Source organism: Bos grunniens, chromosome 12 (genome assembly GCF_055505025.1).
Source record: "Bos grunniens cultivar Pamir isolate PY7600 chromosome 12, Bosgru_T2T1.0, whole genome shotgun sequence".
NCBI lineage: Eukaryota > Metazoa > Chordata > Mammalia > Artiodactyla > Bovidae > Bos > Bos grunniens.
In genome coordinates, this window is record NC_141176.1 from 67,717,233 (window position 1) to 67,737,096 (window position 19,864).

The 19,864-nt window shown below is 41.1% G+C and overlaps 1 long non-coding RNA gene across 39 annotated transcripts in view; it reads right to left on the reverse strand.

The window, feature by feature from the left end:
- Nucleotides 1-19,864, reverse strand: part of LOC147361841 (uncharacterized) — a 256,268-nt gene that overhangs the window by 128,876 nt on the left and 107,528 nt on the right. For 8 of the 39 annotated variants that reach the window (XR_015138329.1, XR_015138330.1, XR_015138326.1 and 5 more), the window contains one exon: nt 2,599-2,713. The exons of 28 other annotated variants lie outside the window; for them this stretch is intronic. This is a non-coding gene — a long non-coding RNA (uncharacterized LOC147361841). Of the gene's footprint in view, nt 1-2,184; nt 2,268-2,598; nt 2,714-19,864 lie in introns of all 39 variants that reach the window. 3 more of the 39 variants (XR_015138299.1, XR_015138300.1, XR_015138332.1) reach the window with 2 other exon arrangements.

The window sequence follows — 19,864 nt, forward strand, 5'->3', positions numbered from 1 at the left end:
ATCCTGATAGTAATATTAGTGATACTATCATATTTAATGCTTAGAAAATATACCTGCAAATCTTAAAAATGATGAATTAAGGAAGAGTTTTTTCAATAGAAAATGTCTGTAACCTTTAGAAAACATCATTAATGAAGCATAGACTAAAAGCCTGAGACAAAAGCCATAAAAGAGCCTTAATACAGAGAAATGACACCAATTGGGTCAAGAAATTAGACCCAAATCAATACAGCTGTAAGAAATGAAGGGAGGCGCTTCAAAAATGTGGAAAACAGAAAATTCCCTTTAAGATACATTCTCAAAGACGCTGCACAATTGCAGGATCTAATTCATAAAATTAAGTATCTAATTCATGAAAGGAAAGGGAGGCTGGCAGTACCAACCTGAAAGAACGACAATGTTAACGCAGCAGAAACCACTGACAAGAAAACAGTTTCTATGACAGACTCACAGACAGAAAGTTAAGTGGAAAATTACTGTGCTATCTTCCAAATTGAGGAAACATGGCTACTTTTATGGCCCTAAACCTCATCCCATGCACAGCCCCCTGCCAGCTTGTATCTTGATGATTGTTGAACTATTTACTGCAAACAAGTGTGACAGGAGGAGCCTCTCAAGAGTGACGTACTCATTTTAGAGAGCTACCCAAAAAACGTGCTGTTAATGAAAAGAACATTTCAAAGAGACAAATTTGTTTCCCTGTGGATATGTTCATAAACTGTATTTACTGTCTTTTGGTTGTCTATTCAGAAGTGCCATATAAGCATGTAACCTTCCTTAACTAGTCCTATCCTTCACCTTTTCAGAATTCTGTCACAGTCACCTACTTCAACCAGCAGCCCAACCTTTTTATCTGAGTGTGCCATACAAATGCTATCATTTTCTATGTGTGCCATGATGTGAAAAATGCAGGAGGCATTGTTTTAGGACACAGGCTCTATGTTTTGATGTTTGTGTGAGTGTGTCTACATTTGACCTGTCTTCCGCAAGCATGACTTGAAAGAATGTTCTCTAGTTGGTCAGTTTCTCTCTAAATAGCTGCCTCTGCGAGACAGAAACCAACTTTCATGCTACAATTTAATAGTATTCTATCTAGAAGAATTTCATTCTCTTATCTCTAGTGGGTGAAAATAAGAGAGAACTTGATAGTCTTTAAAGTTTTCACTGATTCTATAAGTAAAGTGAAAGTCGCTCAGTCATGTCCAACTCTTTGCGACTGTATAGTCCATGGAATTCTCCAGGCCAGAATACTGGAGTGGGTAGCCTTTCCCTTCTCCAGGGGATCTTCCCGACCCAGGAATCGAACCAGGGTCTCTTGCATTGCAGGTGGATTCTTTACCGACTGAGCTATCAGGGAAGACCTGATTCTATACCTAGGAACTTAATCAAAATTTTTCTCACAAGAAGTGTACTTGGGGCTTCCCTTGTGGCTCAATGGTGAAGAATCTGCCTGCCAATGCAGGAGACATAGATTTGATCCCTGATCTTGGCAGATCCCACATGCCACGGAGCAACTAAGCCTATTTGCCACAACTCTTGAGCCTGTGGTCTAGAGCCCAGGCCCTACAACTACTGAAGCCCAGGCACCTAGAGCCAGTACTCCACAAGAGAAGCCACTGCAATGAGAGGCCCGAGCACTGCAACCAGAGAAGGCCTGCAGAGCAACGAAGACCTAGCACAGCCAAAAATAAACGAGTAACTAAATAAATAAAATGTACTCATTCGGTCATATCCTTATTAGTTACCTGCCTCAGGGGAAAAAATATGGAGGTAAAATGAAGTGCTACATATGGCAATTATAATACATTCTCCTTTTCCTCTGGCATTCAAGTCTAATCTCCTATGGCAATTGCCCTATAGGCAATTTGGGTTCATTGAGGTAACACAAGGCCACTGAACTGAAAGCAGCATTTGCCAGGCAAAGTACCTGCTGACAGCACTCTGAGCAGCCAAGACTGCAGTTGATAGCGAAAACTACAAGGAGCATAAAGAAGAACACTCAGGAATGAATATTTTCAGCCATAAATGTCATTCGAGGACATCTACATTGCTGAAGCCACAAAGTGGTGTTTAACCTAGAACAGATCTCTCTCCTGATTAAAAACCTCTGAAGTCTAGAATATAATACCAAGTCTACTTTGTCCTTCATGGCTGAATATAATCTGGGTCCCCTTAGGTACCCACCTCACCTGCTCTTCCCACCGTAGATCATTACACTGGTGAAGCGACATAGAAACTGAGACAGCAAGGCTCTGTAAAACATTAAACTAAAAAAGAAAAAAGCTCAATACTATATTTCTTTAATTGTATACAAAGCTCATAAAAAATAAACAACATAATAGTTAAGGAAATTCTGGAATCAGGCCCTTACTCCTTAAGCTTTCCTCAACAAACTCTAAATATAATTAATACATGATTTATCACCTACTGGATTGACTGTGTATGTGCCCCCCTCCAAAATTTGTATGTTGAAATCTTAACCCCCAATATAACGGCAATAGTAGGTGGGCACTTTGCCAGGTGATCGGGTCATAAGGGTAGGGCCTTCATGAATGAGATTAGTTCCCTTATAAAGGAGACCCCAGAGTTTTCCCTCACCTTTTTCCCCACGTGAGGACGCAGTGAGAGGATGACCATCTATGAACCAGGAGAGGCTCCTCATCAGACACCAAATCTACTAACACTTTGATCTTGAACTTTCGTGCCTCCAGAACTGTAAAGAATAAATGTTAGATGCTAAAGCCATCTGTCTATGCCATCTTTGTTACAGCAGCCTGAATGGACCAATGCACCAATAGAATGTATTTTCACTTGGTCAAACACCTGTAGATCATCAGCACTACAAAAGAACACAGAAATGCGGCAAGGTAGGAAGGACCATTTCAGAGGCCTATACAGACAGGAAATAAACAAAACATTTCTTTACACTTACAGTATTCAGAAGATCCTAAGTACAACACCTCATGCTAAAGTACCTTGGCCTTTGTCCCTAAATTATAATTTGGGGGGGATCAGTCATTTTTCTGAGCAGTTTAAAGAATTATTAACTCAAATCTGTGACTAATACAGTTAAAGTTACCATGAAAGAGCTAGAATTAAGCACAAAATACTTACGCAACCAGTTACAAGTTACAAGCCAAAATAGCAGAGCACACTGATGATCTATAGGAGTAGTCTTCTAAATGTTTAATCGGGACAGTATAAGTATGTGTTACCTAAAGGGTTAAAAAGTCAAAAGAAAATGTTCTATTTTGTTCGCCCGTAATAGGAAAAATGTTGAGGCAGGGGTGAGATAACCACTACCGTCTGCTAATAAAATACAATATTTTTAAATTGTCAAGCATTCTTTCATTCTAGAAAGAACCCTACTACACATTTTTTTCAGTTTTTATTCTACATATTTAACACTAACAAGGAAAAAATTTTATTTCCTATCATTTTATAGGTTCATGTTCCTTATATATGCTAGTTGTCAAAAACAGCTAGACTTCTCTGGTGGCTCAGACAGTAAAGAGTCTGCCTGCAATGCAGGAGCCCTGGGTTCAATCCCTGGGTTGGGAAGATCTCTTGGAGAAGGAAATGGCAACCCACTCCAGTATTCTTGCCTGGAGAATCCCAAGGACAGAGGAGCCTGGCAGGCTATAGTCCATGGGGTCACAAAGACTCAGACAAGACTGAGCAACTAACACACACACACACACACACACACTTTTTCAGTTGTTATTCTACATATTTAATACTAGCAAGAAAAAAATGTTATTTCCTGTCATTTTATAGGTCCACAAGGTGGAATCAAGATTACTCGGAGAAATATCAATAACCTCAGATATGCAGATGACACCACCCTTATGGCAGAAAGTGAAGAGGAACTCAAAAGCGTCTTGATGAAAGTGAAAGTGGAGAGTGAAAAAGTTGGCTTAAAGCTCAACATTCAGAAAATGAAGATCATGGCATTTGGTCCCATCACTTCATGCAAATAGATGGGGAAACAGTGAAAACAGTGACAGACTTTATCTTGGGGGGCTCCAAAACCACTGAGGGCAGTGACTGCAGCCATGAAATTAAAAGATGCTTGCCCCTTGGGAGGAAAGTTATGACCAACCTAGACATCATATTAAAAAGCAGAGACATTACTTTGCCTACCAAGATCCATATAGTCTAACCTATGGTTTTACTAGTAGTCATGTATGGATATGAGAGCTGGACAATCAAAAAGACTGAGTGCCGAAGAATTGATACCTTCAAACTATGGTGCTGGAGAAGACTCTTGAGAGTCCCTTGGACAGCATGGAGTCAAACCAGTCAATCCTAAAGGAAATCAACCCTGAATATTCATTGGAAGGACTGATGCTGAAACTCCAATATTTCAGCCACCTGATGAGAGAGCTGACTCATTGGAAAAGATCTTGATGCTGGGAAAGACTGAGGGCAGGAGGAGAAGGAAGTGACACAGGACGAGATGGTTGGATGGCATCACTGACTCAATGGACATGAGTTTGAGCAAACACAAGGAGATAGTGAAGCACAGGGAAGCCTGGAGTGCTGCAGTACATGGCGTCGCAAAGAGCTGGATAGGATTTAGCAACTGAACAACAAGGCAAACCACTCACTTCACCAACTTCACCCCTGATCCTTTTGAAACAGTATGGAGACGTAATCAGAGAGTCCTTGAGTGCTATCAACATACAGTGGAAGAAGCTATTTGACTGCTCTATGAATTGATACCAACATTCATTTAGGTTAGATAAGACACTTATGGTAAAGGGAAAACAAAGTGATTAAAAACACATTTAGGCAAATCTCATTTGTGGCAGATAAGGCTCTCAGACTTGGCAGTTGTTTGATCTAAGCAAATATGGCTTTAATAATGAATGAAGGTTTAATTTATAGATTTTCCACACTGGATTGTTTAGAAACTAGTGCCTGTTTGGGAAAGATCCTGTTGCACTGAAATTAGTGTATAGGGACTGGTATAAGGTTAAATGAACTTGGTGTTTGGAATACATTTATTCACTCAGTTCATTAGAAAGACAGCCCGAGGCCTAAAAAGTAAAACTATCACCATCTGAACAGCAACAGTTAGTATTTATCAAACTACATAATCAAAAACAACCAGTTAGGGCCTAGCAAATCTACAAAAGAAACCATGAGACCCTTAACCCAATTTCAAACACTAAAATATGAGATCCAAAGAAGTTAAATGGTTTGTCTAATGCCATACTTTTGACATAAGCAAAGCCATAACTTATCCCAGGTTGACTGACTTTAAATCGAAATTGAATATTTTTAACCACACCAGAGGGTCTCCAATTCCATAGCTACTTATTTGTATACAATGGGACAATTGTTTTCTCTCAAATGTAGACCTCAGTCATCATCCCAGATTGAATATGAGTGTAACAGTTCCCTGGGTATTGTGGTTGATTAGCATGTAAATCTTACAAACTATCTGGTCTGTAACCTACTGTTTTTTATTTCTGGGAATTGCCCTGACATTTCAAAGGGCTGGACCTCTTGCTACCATATTCACACTATGTGACCCACCTTTCAGCTTACACGCTGTAGATGGACATTGGAGTTGGACCAAGTCAGACTGATATGCCAGAAATGCTCAGAGGGCTCAAGCAAACCTTGTGCACACCAGGACCCAGAGACCCCACAGACTGAGACGAAACTGTGTTTGAGTGTCTCCTGTGGAGGTACGGGTCAGCAGTAGACTGCTGCAGGGGCTCTGGGTACAGCAGACTTGGGTATGGCATAGGCATTCCTGGAGGAGGTTGCCATTAACCCCACCATAGAGTGGCCAGAACTTACACAGGACAGGGACACACACTCTTGGTGGACACAAACAGAAACTTGTGCACACCACGACCCAGGAGAAAGGAGCAGTGACCCCACAAGAGACTGACCCAGACTTGCCCGTAACAGTCCAGGAGTCTCTGGTGGAGGCTTGGGGCAGAAGGGGCCTGCTGCAGGGCTGGGGGCACTGAGTGTAGCACTGTATGCAAGGGACCTTTTGAAAGAGGTCACCATTATCTACAGTACTTCCACCATAGTTTCAGTTCAGTTAAGTTCAGGTCAGTCGCTCAGTCGTGTCCAACTCTTTGCAACCCCATGGACTGTAGCACGCCAGGCCTCCCTGTCCATCACCAACTCCCAGAGTTTACACAAACTCATGTCCATTGAGTCGGTGATGCCATACAACTATCTCATCCTCTGTCCTCCCCTTGTCCTCCTGCCTTCAATCTTTCCGAGCATCAGGGTCTTTTCAAATGAGTCAGGTCTTCGCATCAGGTGGCCAAAGTATTGGAGTTTCAGCTTCAACATCAGTCCTTCCAATGAATATTCAGGACTGATTTCCTTTAGGATGGACTGGTTGGATCTTCTTGCAGTCCAAGGGACTCTCAAGAGTCTTCTCCAATACCACAGTTCAAAAGCATCAATTCTTTGGTGCTCAGTTTTCTTTATAGTCCAACTCTCACATCGATATATGACTACTGGAAAATCCATAGCCTTCACTAGATGGACATTTGCTGGCAAAGTAATGCTTCTGCTTTTTAATATGCTGTCTAGGTTCATCATAACCTTTCTCCCAAGGAGCAAGCATCTTTTTATTTCATGGCTGCAATCACCATCTGCAGTGATTTTGGAGCCCCCAAAAATAAAGTCTCTCACTATTTCCCCATCTATTTGCCATGAAGTGATGGAACCAGATGCCATAATCTTAGTTTTCTGAATGTTGAGTTTTAAGCCAACTTTTTCACTTTCCTCTTTCACATTCTTCAAGAGGCTCTTTAGTTCTTCTTCGCTTTCTGCCATAAAGGGGGTGTCATCTGCATTTCTGAGGTTATTGATATTTCTCCCGGCAATCTTGATTCCAACGTGTGCTTCATCCAGCCCAGCATTTCTCATGATGTACTCTGCATATAAGTTAAATAAGCAGGGTGACAACATACAGCCTTGACGTACTCCTTTTCCGATTTGGAACCAGTCTGTTGTTCCATGTCCAGTTCTAACAGTTGCTTCCTGACCTGCACAAGATTTCTCAAGAGGCAGGTCAAGTGGTCTGGTATTCCCATCTCCTTCAGAATTTTCCACAGTTATTGTGATCCACACAGTCAAAGGCTTTGGCATAGTCAATAAAGCAAAAAGAGATGATTTTCTGGAACTCTCCTGCTTTTTTGATGATTCAACAGATATTGGCAATTTGATCTCTGGTTCCTCTGCCTTTTCTAAAACCAACTTGAAAATCTGGAAGTTCACAGTTCACTTACTGTTGAAGCCTGGTGTGGAGAACTTTGAGCATTCCTATGCTACCATGTGAGATGAGTGCAATTGTGTGGTAGTTTAAGCATTCTTTGGTAATATCTTTTTGCGGGACTGGAATGAAAACTGACCTTTTCCAGTCCTGTGGCCACCGCTGAGTTTTTTAAATTTGCTAGCATACTGAGTGCAGCATTTTCACAGCATTATCTTTTAGGATTTGAAATAGCTCAACTGGAATTCCATCACCTCCACTAGCTTTGTTCGTAGGGATGCTTCCTAAGGCTCACTTGGCTTCACATTCCAGGATGTCTGGCTCTAGGTGAATGATCACACCATCATGATTATCTGGGCCGTGAAGCTCTTTTTTGTCGAGTTCTTCTTGACACTTCTTCTTGAATCTTCCGCTTCTGTTAGGTCCATCCCATTTCTGTCTTTTATTGAGCCCATCTGTGCATGAAATATTCCCTTGGTATACCTAATTTTCTTGAAGAGATCTCTAGTCTTTCCCATTCTATTGTTTTCCTCTATTTCTTTGCATTGATTGCTAAGGAAGGCTTTCTTATCTCTCCTTGCTATTCTTTGGAACTCTGTATTCAAATGGGTATATCCTTCATTATAGTTCATCAGGCACTCTATCAGATCTAGTCCCTTAAATATATTTCTCACTTCTACTGTATAATCATAAGAGATTTGATATAGGTCATATCTGAATGGTCTAGTGGTTTTCCCTACTTGACTGAACTTAAGTCTGAATTTGGCAATAAGGAGTTCATGATCTGAGCCACAGTCAGCTCCTAGTCTTGTTTTTACTGAATGTATACAGCTTTTCCATCTTTGGCTGCAAAGATTATCATCAATCTGATTTCGGTGTTGACCATCTGGTGATATCCATGTATAGAGTCTTCTATTGTGTTGTTGGAAGAGGGTGTTTGCTATGACCAGTGCATTCTCTTGGCAGAACTCTATTAGCCTTTGCCATGCTTCATTTGTACTCCAAGGCTAAATTTGCCTGTTACTCTAGGTGTTTCTTAACTTTCTACTTTCGCATTCCAGTCCCCTCTAATGAAAAGGACGTCTTTTTTGGGTGTTAGTTCTAGAAGGTCTTGTAGGTCTTCATAAAACTGTTCAATTCAGCTTCTTCAGCATTACTGGTTGGGGCATAGACTTGGATTACTGTGATACTGAATGGTTTGCCTTGGAAATGAACAGAGATCATTCTGTCGTTTTTGAGATGGCATCCAAGTACTGCATTTTGGACTCTTTTGTTGACTATGATGGCTACTCCATTTCTTCTAAGGGATTCTTGCCTGATAGTAGATATAATGGTCATCTGAGTTAAAGTCACCCATTCCAGTCCATTTTAGTTTGCTGATTCCTAAAATGTTGATGTTTACTCTTGCCATCTCCTGTTTGATGACTTCCAATTTGCCTTGATTCATGAACTTAACATTCCAGGTTCCTATGCAATACTGCTCTTTACAGCATTGGACCTTGCTTCCATCACCAGTCACATCCACACCTGTGTGTTGTTTTAGCTTTGGCTCCATCTCTTCATTCTTTCTGGGGTTATTTCTCCACTGATCTCCAATAGCATATTGAGCACCTACCAACCTGGGGAGTTCATCTTTCAGTGTCCTATCTTTTTGCCTTTTCATACTGTTCATGTGATTCTCAAGGCAGGAATACAGAAGTCTGGCCCCAGGAAGGGAAGTTATGACCAACCTAGATAGCATATTGAAAAGGAGAGACATTACTTTGCCAACAAAGGTCCATCTAGTCAAGGCTATGGTTTTTACAGTGGTCATGTATGGATGTGAGAGTTGGACTGTGAAAAAAGCTGAGTGCTGAAGAATTGATGCTTTTGAACTGTGGTGTTGGAGAAGACTCTTGAGAGTCCCTTGGACTGCAAGGAGATCCAACCAGTCCATTCTGAAGGAGATCAGCCCTGGGATTTCTTTGGAAGGAATGATGCTAAAGCTGAAACTTCAGTGCTTTGGCCACCTCATGCAAAGAGTTGACTCATTGGAAAAGACTCTGATTATGGGAGGGATTGGGGGCAGGAGCAGAAGGGGATGACAGAGGATGAGATGCTGGATGGCATCACTGACTCGATGGACATGAGTCTGAGTGAACTCCGGGAGTTGGTGATGGACAGGGAGGTCTGGCGTGCTGCGATTCATGGCGTAGCAAAGAGTTGGACATGACTGAGTGACTGAGCTGAACTGAACTGAACTGAAATAACAGGGAGGGAACACAGCCCCACCCATCAACAGAAAATTGGATTAAAGATTCACTGAACATGGCCCCACCCATCAGAACAATTTCCCCCAAGGTCAGTTTCTCCTGTCAGGAAGCTTCCATAATCCTCTTATTTTTCTCCATCAGAGGGCAGACAGACTGAAAGCCACAATCACAGGAGACTAACCAATCTGATCACATGGACCACAGCCTTGTCTAATTCAATGAAACTATGAGCCATGCCATGTGGGGCCACCCAAGACGGACGGGTCATAGTGGAGAGTTCTGACAAAACGTGGTCCACTGGAGAAGGGAATGGCAAACCACTTCAGTATTCTCGTCTTAAGAACCCCATGAACAGTATGAAAAGGCAAAAAGATAGGACACTGAAAGATGAACTCCCCAGGTCAGTAGGTCCCCAATATGCTATTGGAGATCAGTGGAGAACTAACTCCAAAAAGAATGAAGAGATGGAGCCAAAGCTAAAACAACACACAGGTGTGGATGTGACTGGTGATGGAAGCAAGGTCCAATGCTGTGAAGAGCAATATTGCATAGGCACCTTGAATGTTAGGTTCATGAATCAAGACAAATTGGAAGTGGTCAAACAGGAGATGGCAGAGTGAACGTCGACATTTTAGGAATCAGTGAACTAAAATGGACTGGAATGGGTGAATTTAATTCAGATGACCATTATATCTACTATCAAGGGCAAGAATCCCTTAGAAGAAATGGAGTAGCCATTATAGTCAACAAAAGAGTCTGAAACGCAGTACTTGGATGTAGTCTCAAAAATGACAGAATGATCTCTGTTCATTTCCAAGGCAAACCATTCAATATCATGGTAATCCAAGTTTATGCCCCAACCAGCAATGCTGAAGAAACTAAGGTGAACAGTTCTAGGAAGACCTACAAGACCTTCTAGAACTAACACCCAAAAAAGATGTCCTTTTCATTATAGGGGCTGCTGCTGCTGCTGCTGCTAAATTGCTTCAGTTATGTCCGACTCCGTGCGACCCCATAGATGGCAGCTCACCAGGCTCCACCATCCCTGGGATTCTCCAGGCAAGAACAAGGAATGGGTTGCCATTTCCTTCTCCAATGCATGAAAGTGAACAGTGAGAGTGAAGTCCCTCAGTCATGTCCGACTCCTCGCAACCCCATGGACTGCAGCCTACCAGGCTCCTCCATCGATGGGATTTTCCAGCCAAGAGTACTGGAGTGGGTTGCCATTGCCTTCTCCACATTATAGGGGACTGGAATGCAAAAGTAGAAAGTCAAGAAATACCTGGAGTAACAGGCAAATTTGGCCTTGGAGTACAGAATGAAGCATGGCAAAGGCTAATAGACTTCTGCCAGGAGAATGCACTGGTCATAGCAAACACCCTCTTCCAACAACACAAGAGAAGACTCTACACATGGACATCACCAGATGGTCAATACTGAAATCAGATTGATTATAATATTTGCAGCCAAAATTGGGGAAGTTCTATACAGTCAGTAAAAGCAAGACTCAGAACTGACTGTGGCACAGACCATGAACTGGTTATTGCCAAAGTCAGACTTAAGTTGAAGAAAGTAGGGGAAACCACTAGACCATTAAGGTATGACCAAATCAAATCCCTTATGATTACACAGTGGAAGTGAGAAATAGATTCAAGGTATTAGATCTGTTAGAGTGCCTGAAGAACTATGGACGGAGGTTCGTGACATTGTACAGGAGGCAGGGATCAAGGCCATTCCCAAGGAAGAGAATTGCAAAAAGGCAAAATGGTTGCCTGAGGAGGCCTTACAAATAGCTGCGAATAGAAGAGAATCAAAAGGCAAAGGAGAAAAGGAAAGATATACCCATTTGAATGCAGAGTTCCAAAAAATAGCAAGGAGAGATAAGAAAGCCTTCCTCAGTGATGAATGTAAAGAGATAGAGAAAAACAATAGAATGGGAAAGACCAGAGCTCTCTTCAAGAAAATTAGAGATACCAAGGAAACATTTCATGCAAAGATAGGCTCAATAAAGGACAAAAATGGTATGGACCTAACAGAAGCAGAATATATCAAGAAAAGGTGGCAAGAATACACAGAAGAACTGTACAAAAAAGATATTCATGACACAGATAATCATGATGGTGTGATCACTCACCTAGAGCCGGACATCCTGGAATGTGAAGTCAAGTGAGCCTTAGGAAGCATAACTACGAACAAAGTTAGTGGAGGTGATGGAATTCCAGTTGAGCTATTTCAAATCCTAAAAGATGATGCTGTTAAATATGCCAGCATGCCAGTATGCCAGCAAATTTGGAAAACTTAGCAGTGGCCACAGGACTGGAAAAGGTCAGTTTTCATTCCAATCCTAAAGAAAGGCAATGCCAAAGAATGCTCAAACTACCGCACAATTTCACTCATCTCACATGCTAGCAATGTAATGCTCAAAATTCTCCAAACCAGGCTTAAACAGTAAGTGAACTGTGAACTTCCAGATGTTTAAGCTAGATTTAGAATAGGCAGAGTAACCAGAGATCAAATTGCCAACATCTGCTGGATCATGGAAAAAGCAAGAGAGTTCCAGAAAAACATCTACTTCTCCTTTATTGACTATGACAAAGCCTTTGACTGTGTGGACCACAACCAACTCTGGAAAATTCTGAAGGAGATGGGAATACCAGACCACCTGACCTACCTCTTGAGAATCTTATGCAGGTCAGGAAAGCAACAGTTAGAACTGGACACAGAACAACAGACTGGTTCCAAATTGGAAAAGGAGTGCGTCAAAGCTGTATATTGTCACCTTGCTTGCACATCATGAAAAACGCTGGGCTGGATGAAGCACAAGATGGAATCAAGATTGCCAGGAGAAATATCAATAACCTCAGATATGCAGATGACACCACCCTTATGACAGAAAGCGTAGAAGAACTAAAGAGCTTCTTGAAGAACAAGAAAGAGGAGAGTGGAAAAGTTGGCTTAAAACTCAACATTCAGAAAACTAAGATCATGGCATCCAGTCCCATCACTTCAAGGCAAATAGATGTGGAAACAGTGGAAACAGTGCCAGACTTTATTTTTGGGGCCTCCAAAATCACTGCAGATGGTGACTGAAGCCAAGAAATTGAAAGATGCTTGCTCCTAAAGAAAAGTTATGATGAACCCAGATAGCATATTCAAAAGCAGAGACATTACTTTTCCAACAAAGGTCTGTCTAGTCAAAGCTATGGTTTTTCCAGTAGTCATGGATGGATATGAGAGTTGGACTATAATGAAAGCTGAGCGCCGAAGAACTGATGCTTTTGAATTGGGGTGTTGGAGAAGATTCTTGAGAGTCCCTAGGACTGCAAGAAGATCCAACCAGTCCATCCCAAAGGAAATCAGTCCTGAATATTCATTGGAAGGACTGATGCTGAAGATGAAACCCCAATACTTTGGTTACCTGATACGAAGAACTGACTTGTTAGAAAAGACCCTGATGCTGGGAAAGAGTGAAGGTGGGAGGAGAAGGGGATGACAGAAGATGAGATGGCTGGATGGCATCACTGACTCAATGGACATGAGTTTGAGCAAATTCTGGGAGTTGATGATGGACAGGGAGCCTGGCATGCTTCAGTCCATGGGGTCACAAAGTCGGACACAACTGAGCTGAAATGACTGAGACTGATCGGATTCTCACTCTAGGATTTGAGAATTGGAACTGAGAGTTTCTTTCTAGTCTGAGCTATTCACTTGGATGGAAGTAATGGAAACTCTGGAACTGCAGGGCAGCCAGATGAAGAACTGCATGAAAAGTGTCAGCAGAAGACAGGACTAAAGCTGACATGCAGAGAGCAAGAAAGGCAAAGACCAGGCAACTGCAAAATAGACTGCTTTGCCTATGCATTTTTTTTCCAGTTTCTGATGACTTTCTAGTTTCAAGGTTTCTCTATATTTTCTAATTTTGCCTTCTATAAAATACCTCTGAATCCTCACCACACACTCATACCAGGATATACCTGTTGCTTCTCCTGCAACAGGCTCTAAGAGAAAGTGTCATATTGGCTGAGCCAAAACAGCATAGCTATGAGGATCTCCCCTGCACCAAGCTGGCAGCTAGCACTGTTTGGAACTAAACTGGAAGAATTGGAAACATTATTTGGTAACTCTCAGAAATTTGAGTATACCAAACCAGAAAGAGATAAATCTATTCCAGGCTTTTTTACACTGAATGGAGAGAATAGAGCATATACATAGAGATGGCTGATGTCTACATCAGTAAATTTATGGTAAGAAAATTCTATGTTTTGCCCATGTAATCAGTAAATACAGGCTAACTCCTGTGACAAACATCAAAATTTCTCAGGCTTAACATGCTAAAAGATTATTTCTCACTCAAGCAAAGATCTGTTTAGAAAGATATCCTACAGATACCAGGGACACAAACTCCAGCCATCAGTAACTCTTTATGACCTCATGGACTATAGCCTGCCAGGCTCTTCTGTCCATGGAATTCTCTCCAGGCAAGTATACTGGAATGAGTAGCCATTCGCTTCTTCAGAGGCTATTTCCAGACCAGGGATTGAACCCTGGTCTCTTGTATTGCAGGCAGATTCTTTATCATCTGATCCACCAAGGGGAGCCTATCCATCTGTAGCTCTACTATGCCCTAATTTTGATCCTTTGTTAAATCCTCTGAATCTAGGCAGTAGATGGAGGAAGAACAGAGTTCAAAATTTTGGAGACTTGACAGTTAAAGCACTGCCTATTTCAAACCCCAAGAAGAGTTAAGACTGAAAAAAAATTGAGCTCTAAAAATCCCTTAATATTCAGCCCTACAAAAATGATCAGATTCATAGTGCAGCCATCTCATCTATTCTTTCAAAAGGCATTCAAGTGGCCAGATACAAACTGAGAAGGAGGCATGAGGGCAAGAAGATATAAATCAAGCTTGGGCATTATATCTAGGAAAGAATTGGCTAGTGGTCATTGATATATGAAACTTACTCAAGCAAGTACATCAGCAGCCTACTAAACTTATAATGGAATTGTATTTCCAAAAGCAAATCCCAGACTTAATTAATCTTTATCTGTATCAAGCTTAATGTAAATTTGGGGTTCTCAAATTTGCACTAGCAGGAAATACTCTGAAAACTATGTGGCCACTAGAGAGAATAATCTTCAGTGTCAGTTTTAGATTTGACCATAAAGGATAATTTAAAAGAAAGCATCCTCAGAAGATGGATCCTAAGCTCATAGAGAACAGCAAACAAAGCATTTTCTCCAAAGGAGCAGAATCAGGTTCTGATCAAGGACATTTCCTTACTCTTCAGATCAAATTTTGTAACTTTTATGAATCAATTATTGCCATATTTCTACCATTTTTTTTCTGTTTCTACATAGGAGTTTGATTTCTATTATCTGTTGCTGGTTATGTGGGAGAAAAGATGCATGAGATAACTTGTCTTTAGTTCTACCGTCATTGAATGAAGATGCCAAACTTTAGTCTGATGAAGATGACAAGCCAAGTGGGACTCTGGGTAATCTCCATGTGTAGGGAAAAGAATAACACAGATACCTGGTCACCAAAAAAGACTACTGATGCAACAGTTGCAGAAAGTGGCTTGCTATTGACCAAATTAATGTGATTTTCCTCTAGGGCATACAACTAAACTTTTCCTCCCTTGTAATTAAGTGCAGTCATGTGACTGAATTCTGTTCAATTGGAAGAGGCAATGCAAAGCCCTCAGGACCAACCATTTCTCTCTTCCCACATCTATTCGTTGGAGATACAATCCCATGAAGTCCCTGCAAGCAAATATTTTAAGATGGCAAAATCAGCTTAAGTTCTTGAATGACTATCTTCTCCACTAGTAATCAACTAGACTTGAGAATTAGAAACTTCTACTGTGGGGAGGAGCCAAGATGGCGGAGGAGTAGGACGGGGAGAAAACTTTCTCCCCCACAAATTCATCAAAAGAGCATTTAAACGTCGAGTAAATTCCACAAAACAACTTCTGAATGCCGGCAGAGGACATCAGGCACCCAGAAAAGCAATCCAACTCTTCGAAAGGAGGTAGGAAAAAATATAAAAGACAAAAAAAAGAGACAAAAGAGGGAGGGACGGAGTTCCGTCCTGGGAAGGGAGTCTTAAAAAGAGAGAAGTTTCCAAACACCAGGAAACCTTCTCACTGCCGAATCTGTGCCGAGCTTTGGAAGCACAGAGGGCAACATAACAGGAAGAAAAAATAAATAAACAATTAAAACTCGAAGATTGCGAGTCCTACGGTAACTCCCCCAGCAGAGAAGAAGCGCAGACGCCTGCACGCGCCATTAGCAAGCGGGGGCTGGGCAGAGAGGCGCAGCGCGGGCTATATCGCTTAGAGTAAGAATCTGGCCTGAATACCCTGAGCACTGTCTGAGCAAAATAATTTGGGCTAGCAAACCAGACTGTGGGATATCTACCACGCGAAAAGCCAGCCCTAACCTAAGACCGCCAGGCCCGCGCACGGAACAAAGAATTGAACAGAGATAGCCGGCTGCAGACCTTCCCCCTCCGGTAACAGGCAGCCAGAGCCGGAAGGGGGCAATCGCAGCCCCAGAGAGACATTATCTATAAAACTGTAAGCAGGCTTCTTTGCTAACTAAAACTTTTTGGGGGTCTGGACGGTTAACATCTGCCTGAGAAGGTGCGCCGGTTTTACACCCAGATAACTGAGTGGCGGGGAGGCGATAAGTCGCAGCATTGGCGCTCGCCAAACACCTCATCACTTGAGCTGCTCAGACCTGGGAAGAGCACAAAACTCAGGCCCAACTGAGTCTGCGCCTCTGAGGACTACCCGAGTGCCTGAACATGAGCGGCTTGGACCTGGGAGGTACATGCAACCCAGGGCCAGCCTCGGATTGTTCCCGGCGGAACAACCTAGAGTCCGAGCAGTGTGGGCAGGGAGGCTACACACGCCGTGAGCGGGGGCAGACCCAGTGTGGTTGAGGCATTGCGAGCGCACGCCAGTGTTATTTGTTTGCAGCATCCCTCCCTCCCTCCCCACAGCGCGACTGAACAAAGAGAAGAAATACAGCTCCACCCATCAGAACACCGACACAAGCTCCCCTAACCAGGAAACCTTGACAAGCCACCTGTACAAACCCACACACAGCGAGGAAAAGCCACAATAAAGAGAACTCCACAAACTGCCAGAATACAGAAAGGACACCCCAAACTCAGCAATTTAAACAAGATGAAGAGACAGAGGAATAGCCAGCAGATAAAGGAACAGGATAAATGCCCACCAAACCAAACAAAAGAGGAAGAGATAGGGAATCTACCTGATAAAGAATTCCGAATAATGATAGTGAAATTGATCCAAAATCTTGAAATTAAAATGGAATCACAGATAAATAGCTTGGAGACAAGGATTGAGAAGATGCAAGAAAGGTTTAACAAGGACCTAGAAGAAATAAAAAAGAGTCAATCTATAATGAATAATGCAATAAATGAAATTAAAAACACTCTGGAGGCAACAAATAGTAGAATAACAGAGGCAGAAGATAGGATTAGTGAATTAGAAGATAGAATGGTAGAAATAAATGAATCAGAGAGAATAAAAGAAAAACGAATTAAAAGAAATGAGGACAATCTCAGAGACCTCCAGGACAATATTAAACGCTACAACATTCGAATCATAGGGGTTCCAGAAGGAGAAGACAAAAAGAAAGACCATGAGAAAATACTTGAGGAGATAATAGTGGAAAACTTCCCTAAACTGGGGAAGGAAATAATCACCCAAGTCCAAGAAACCCAGAGAATCCCAAACAGGATAAACCCAAGGCGAAACACCCCAAGACACATATTAATCAAATTAACAAAGATCAAGCACAAAGAACAAATATTAAAAGCAGTAAGAGAGAAACAACAAATAACACACAAGGGAATTCCCATACGGATAACAGCTGATCTTTCAATAGAAACTCTTCAAGCCAGGAGGGAATGGCAAGACATATTTAAAATGATGAAAGAAAATAACCTACAGCCCAGATTATTGTACCCAGCAAGGATTTCATTCAAGTATGAAGGAGAAATCAAAAGCTTCTCAGACAAGCAAAAGCTGAGAGAATTCTGCACCACCAAACCAGCTCTCCAACAAATACTAAAGGATATTCTCTAGACAGGAAACACAAAAATGGTGTATAAATTCGAACCCCAAACAATAAAGTAAATGGCAACGGGATCATACTTATCAGTAATTACCTTAAACGTAAATGGGTTGAATGCCCCAACCAAAAGACAAAGACTGGCTGAATGGATACAAAAACAAGACCCCTACATATGTTGTCTACAGGAGACCCACCTCAAAACAGGGGACACATACAGACTGAAAGTGAAGGGCTGGAAAAAGATTTTCCATGCAAATAGGGACCAAAAGAAAGCAGGAGTAGCAATACTCATATCAGATAAAATAGACTTTAAAACAAAGGCTGTGAAAAGAGACAAAGAAGGTCACTACATAATGATCAAAGGATCAATCCAAGAAGAAGATATAACAATTATAAATATATATGCACCCAACATGGGAGCGCCGCAGTATGTAAGACAAATGCTAAACAAGTATGAAAGGAGAAATTAACAATAACACAATAATAGTGGGAGACTTTAATACCCCACTCACACCTATGGATAGATCAACTAAACAGAAAATTAACAAGGAAACACAAACTTTAAACGATACAATAGACCAGTTAGACCTAATTGATATCTATAGGACATTTCATCCCAAAACAATGAATTTCACCTTTTTCTCAAGTGCACATGGAACCTTCTCCAGGATAGATCACATCCTGGGCCATAAAGCTAGCCTTGGTAAATTCAAAAAAATAGAAATCATTCCAAGCATCTTTTCTGACCACAATGCAGTAAGATTAGATCTCAATTACAGGAGAAAAACTATTAAAAATTCCAACATATGGAGGATGAACAACACCCTGCTGAATAACCAACAAATCACAGAAGAAATCAAAAAAGAAATCAAAATTTGCATAGAAACGAATGAAAATGAAAACACAACAACCCAAAACCTGTGGGACACAGTAAAAGCAGTCCTAAGGGGAAAGTTCATAGCAATACAGGCACACCTCAAGAAACAAGAAAAAAGTCAAATAAATAACCTAACTCTACACCTAAAGCAACTAGAAAAGGAAGAAATGAAGAACCCCAGGGTTAGTAGAAGGAAAGAAATCTTAAAAATTAGAGCAGAAATAAATGCAAAAGAAACAAAAGAGACCATAGCAAAAATCAACAAAGCCAAAAGCTGGTTCCTTGAAAGGATAAATAAAATTGATAAACCATTAGCCAGACTCATCAAGAAACAAAGGGAGAAAAATCAAATCAATAAAATTAGAAACGAAAATGGAGAGATCACAACAGACAACACAGAAATACAAAGGATCATAAGAGACTATTATCAACAATTATATGCCAATAAAATGGACAATGAGGAAGAAATGGACAAATTCTTAGAAAAGTACAACTTTCCAAAACTCGACCAGGAAGAAATAGAAAACCTTAACAGACCCATCACAAGCACGGAAATTGAAACTGTAATCAAAAATCTTCCAGCAAACAAAAGCCCAGGTCCAGACGGCTTCACAGCTGAATTCTACCAAAAATTTAGAGAAGAGCTAACACCTATCCTGCTCAAACTCTTCCAGAAAATTGCAGAGGAAGGTAAACTTCCAAACTCATTCTATGAGGCCACCATCACCCTAATACCAAAACCTGACAAAGATCCCACAAAAAAAGAAAACTACAGGCCAATATCACTGATGAATATAGATGCAAAAATCTTAAACAAAATTCTAGCAATCAGAATCCAACAACACATTAAAAAGATCATACACCATGACCAAGTGGGCTTTATCCCAGGGATGCAAGGATTCTTCAATATCCACAAATCAATCAATGTAATACACCACACTAACAAATTGAAAAACAAAAACCATATGATTATCTCAATAGATGCAGAGAAAGCCTGTGACAAAATTCAACATCCATTTATGATAAAAACTCTCCAGAAAGCAGGAATAGAAGGAACATACCTCAACATAATAAAAGCTATATATGACAAACCCACAGCAAACATTATCCTCAATGGTGAAAAATTGAAAGCATTTCCTCTAAAGTCAGGAACAAGATAAGGGTGCCCACTTTCACCATTACTATTCAACATAGTTTTGGAAGTTTTGGCCACAGCAATCAGAGCAGAAAAAGAAATAAAAGGAATCCAAATTGGAAAAGAAGAAGTAAAACTCTCACTATTTGCAGATGACATGATCCTCTACATAGAAAACCCTAAAGACTCCACCAGAAAATTACTAGAACTAATCAATGATTATAGTAAAGTTG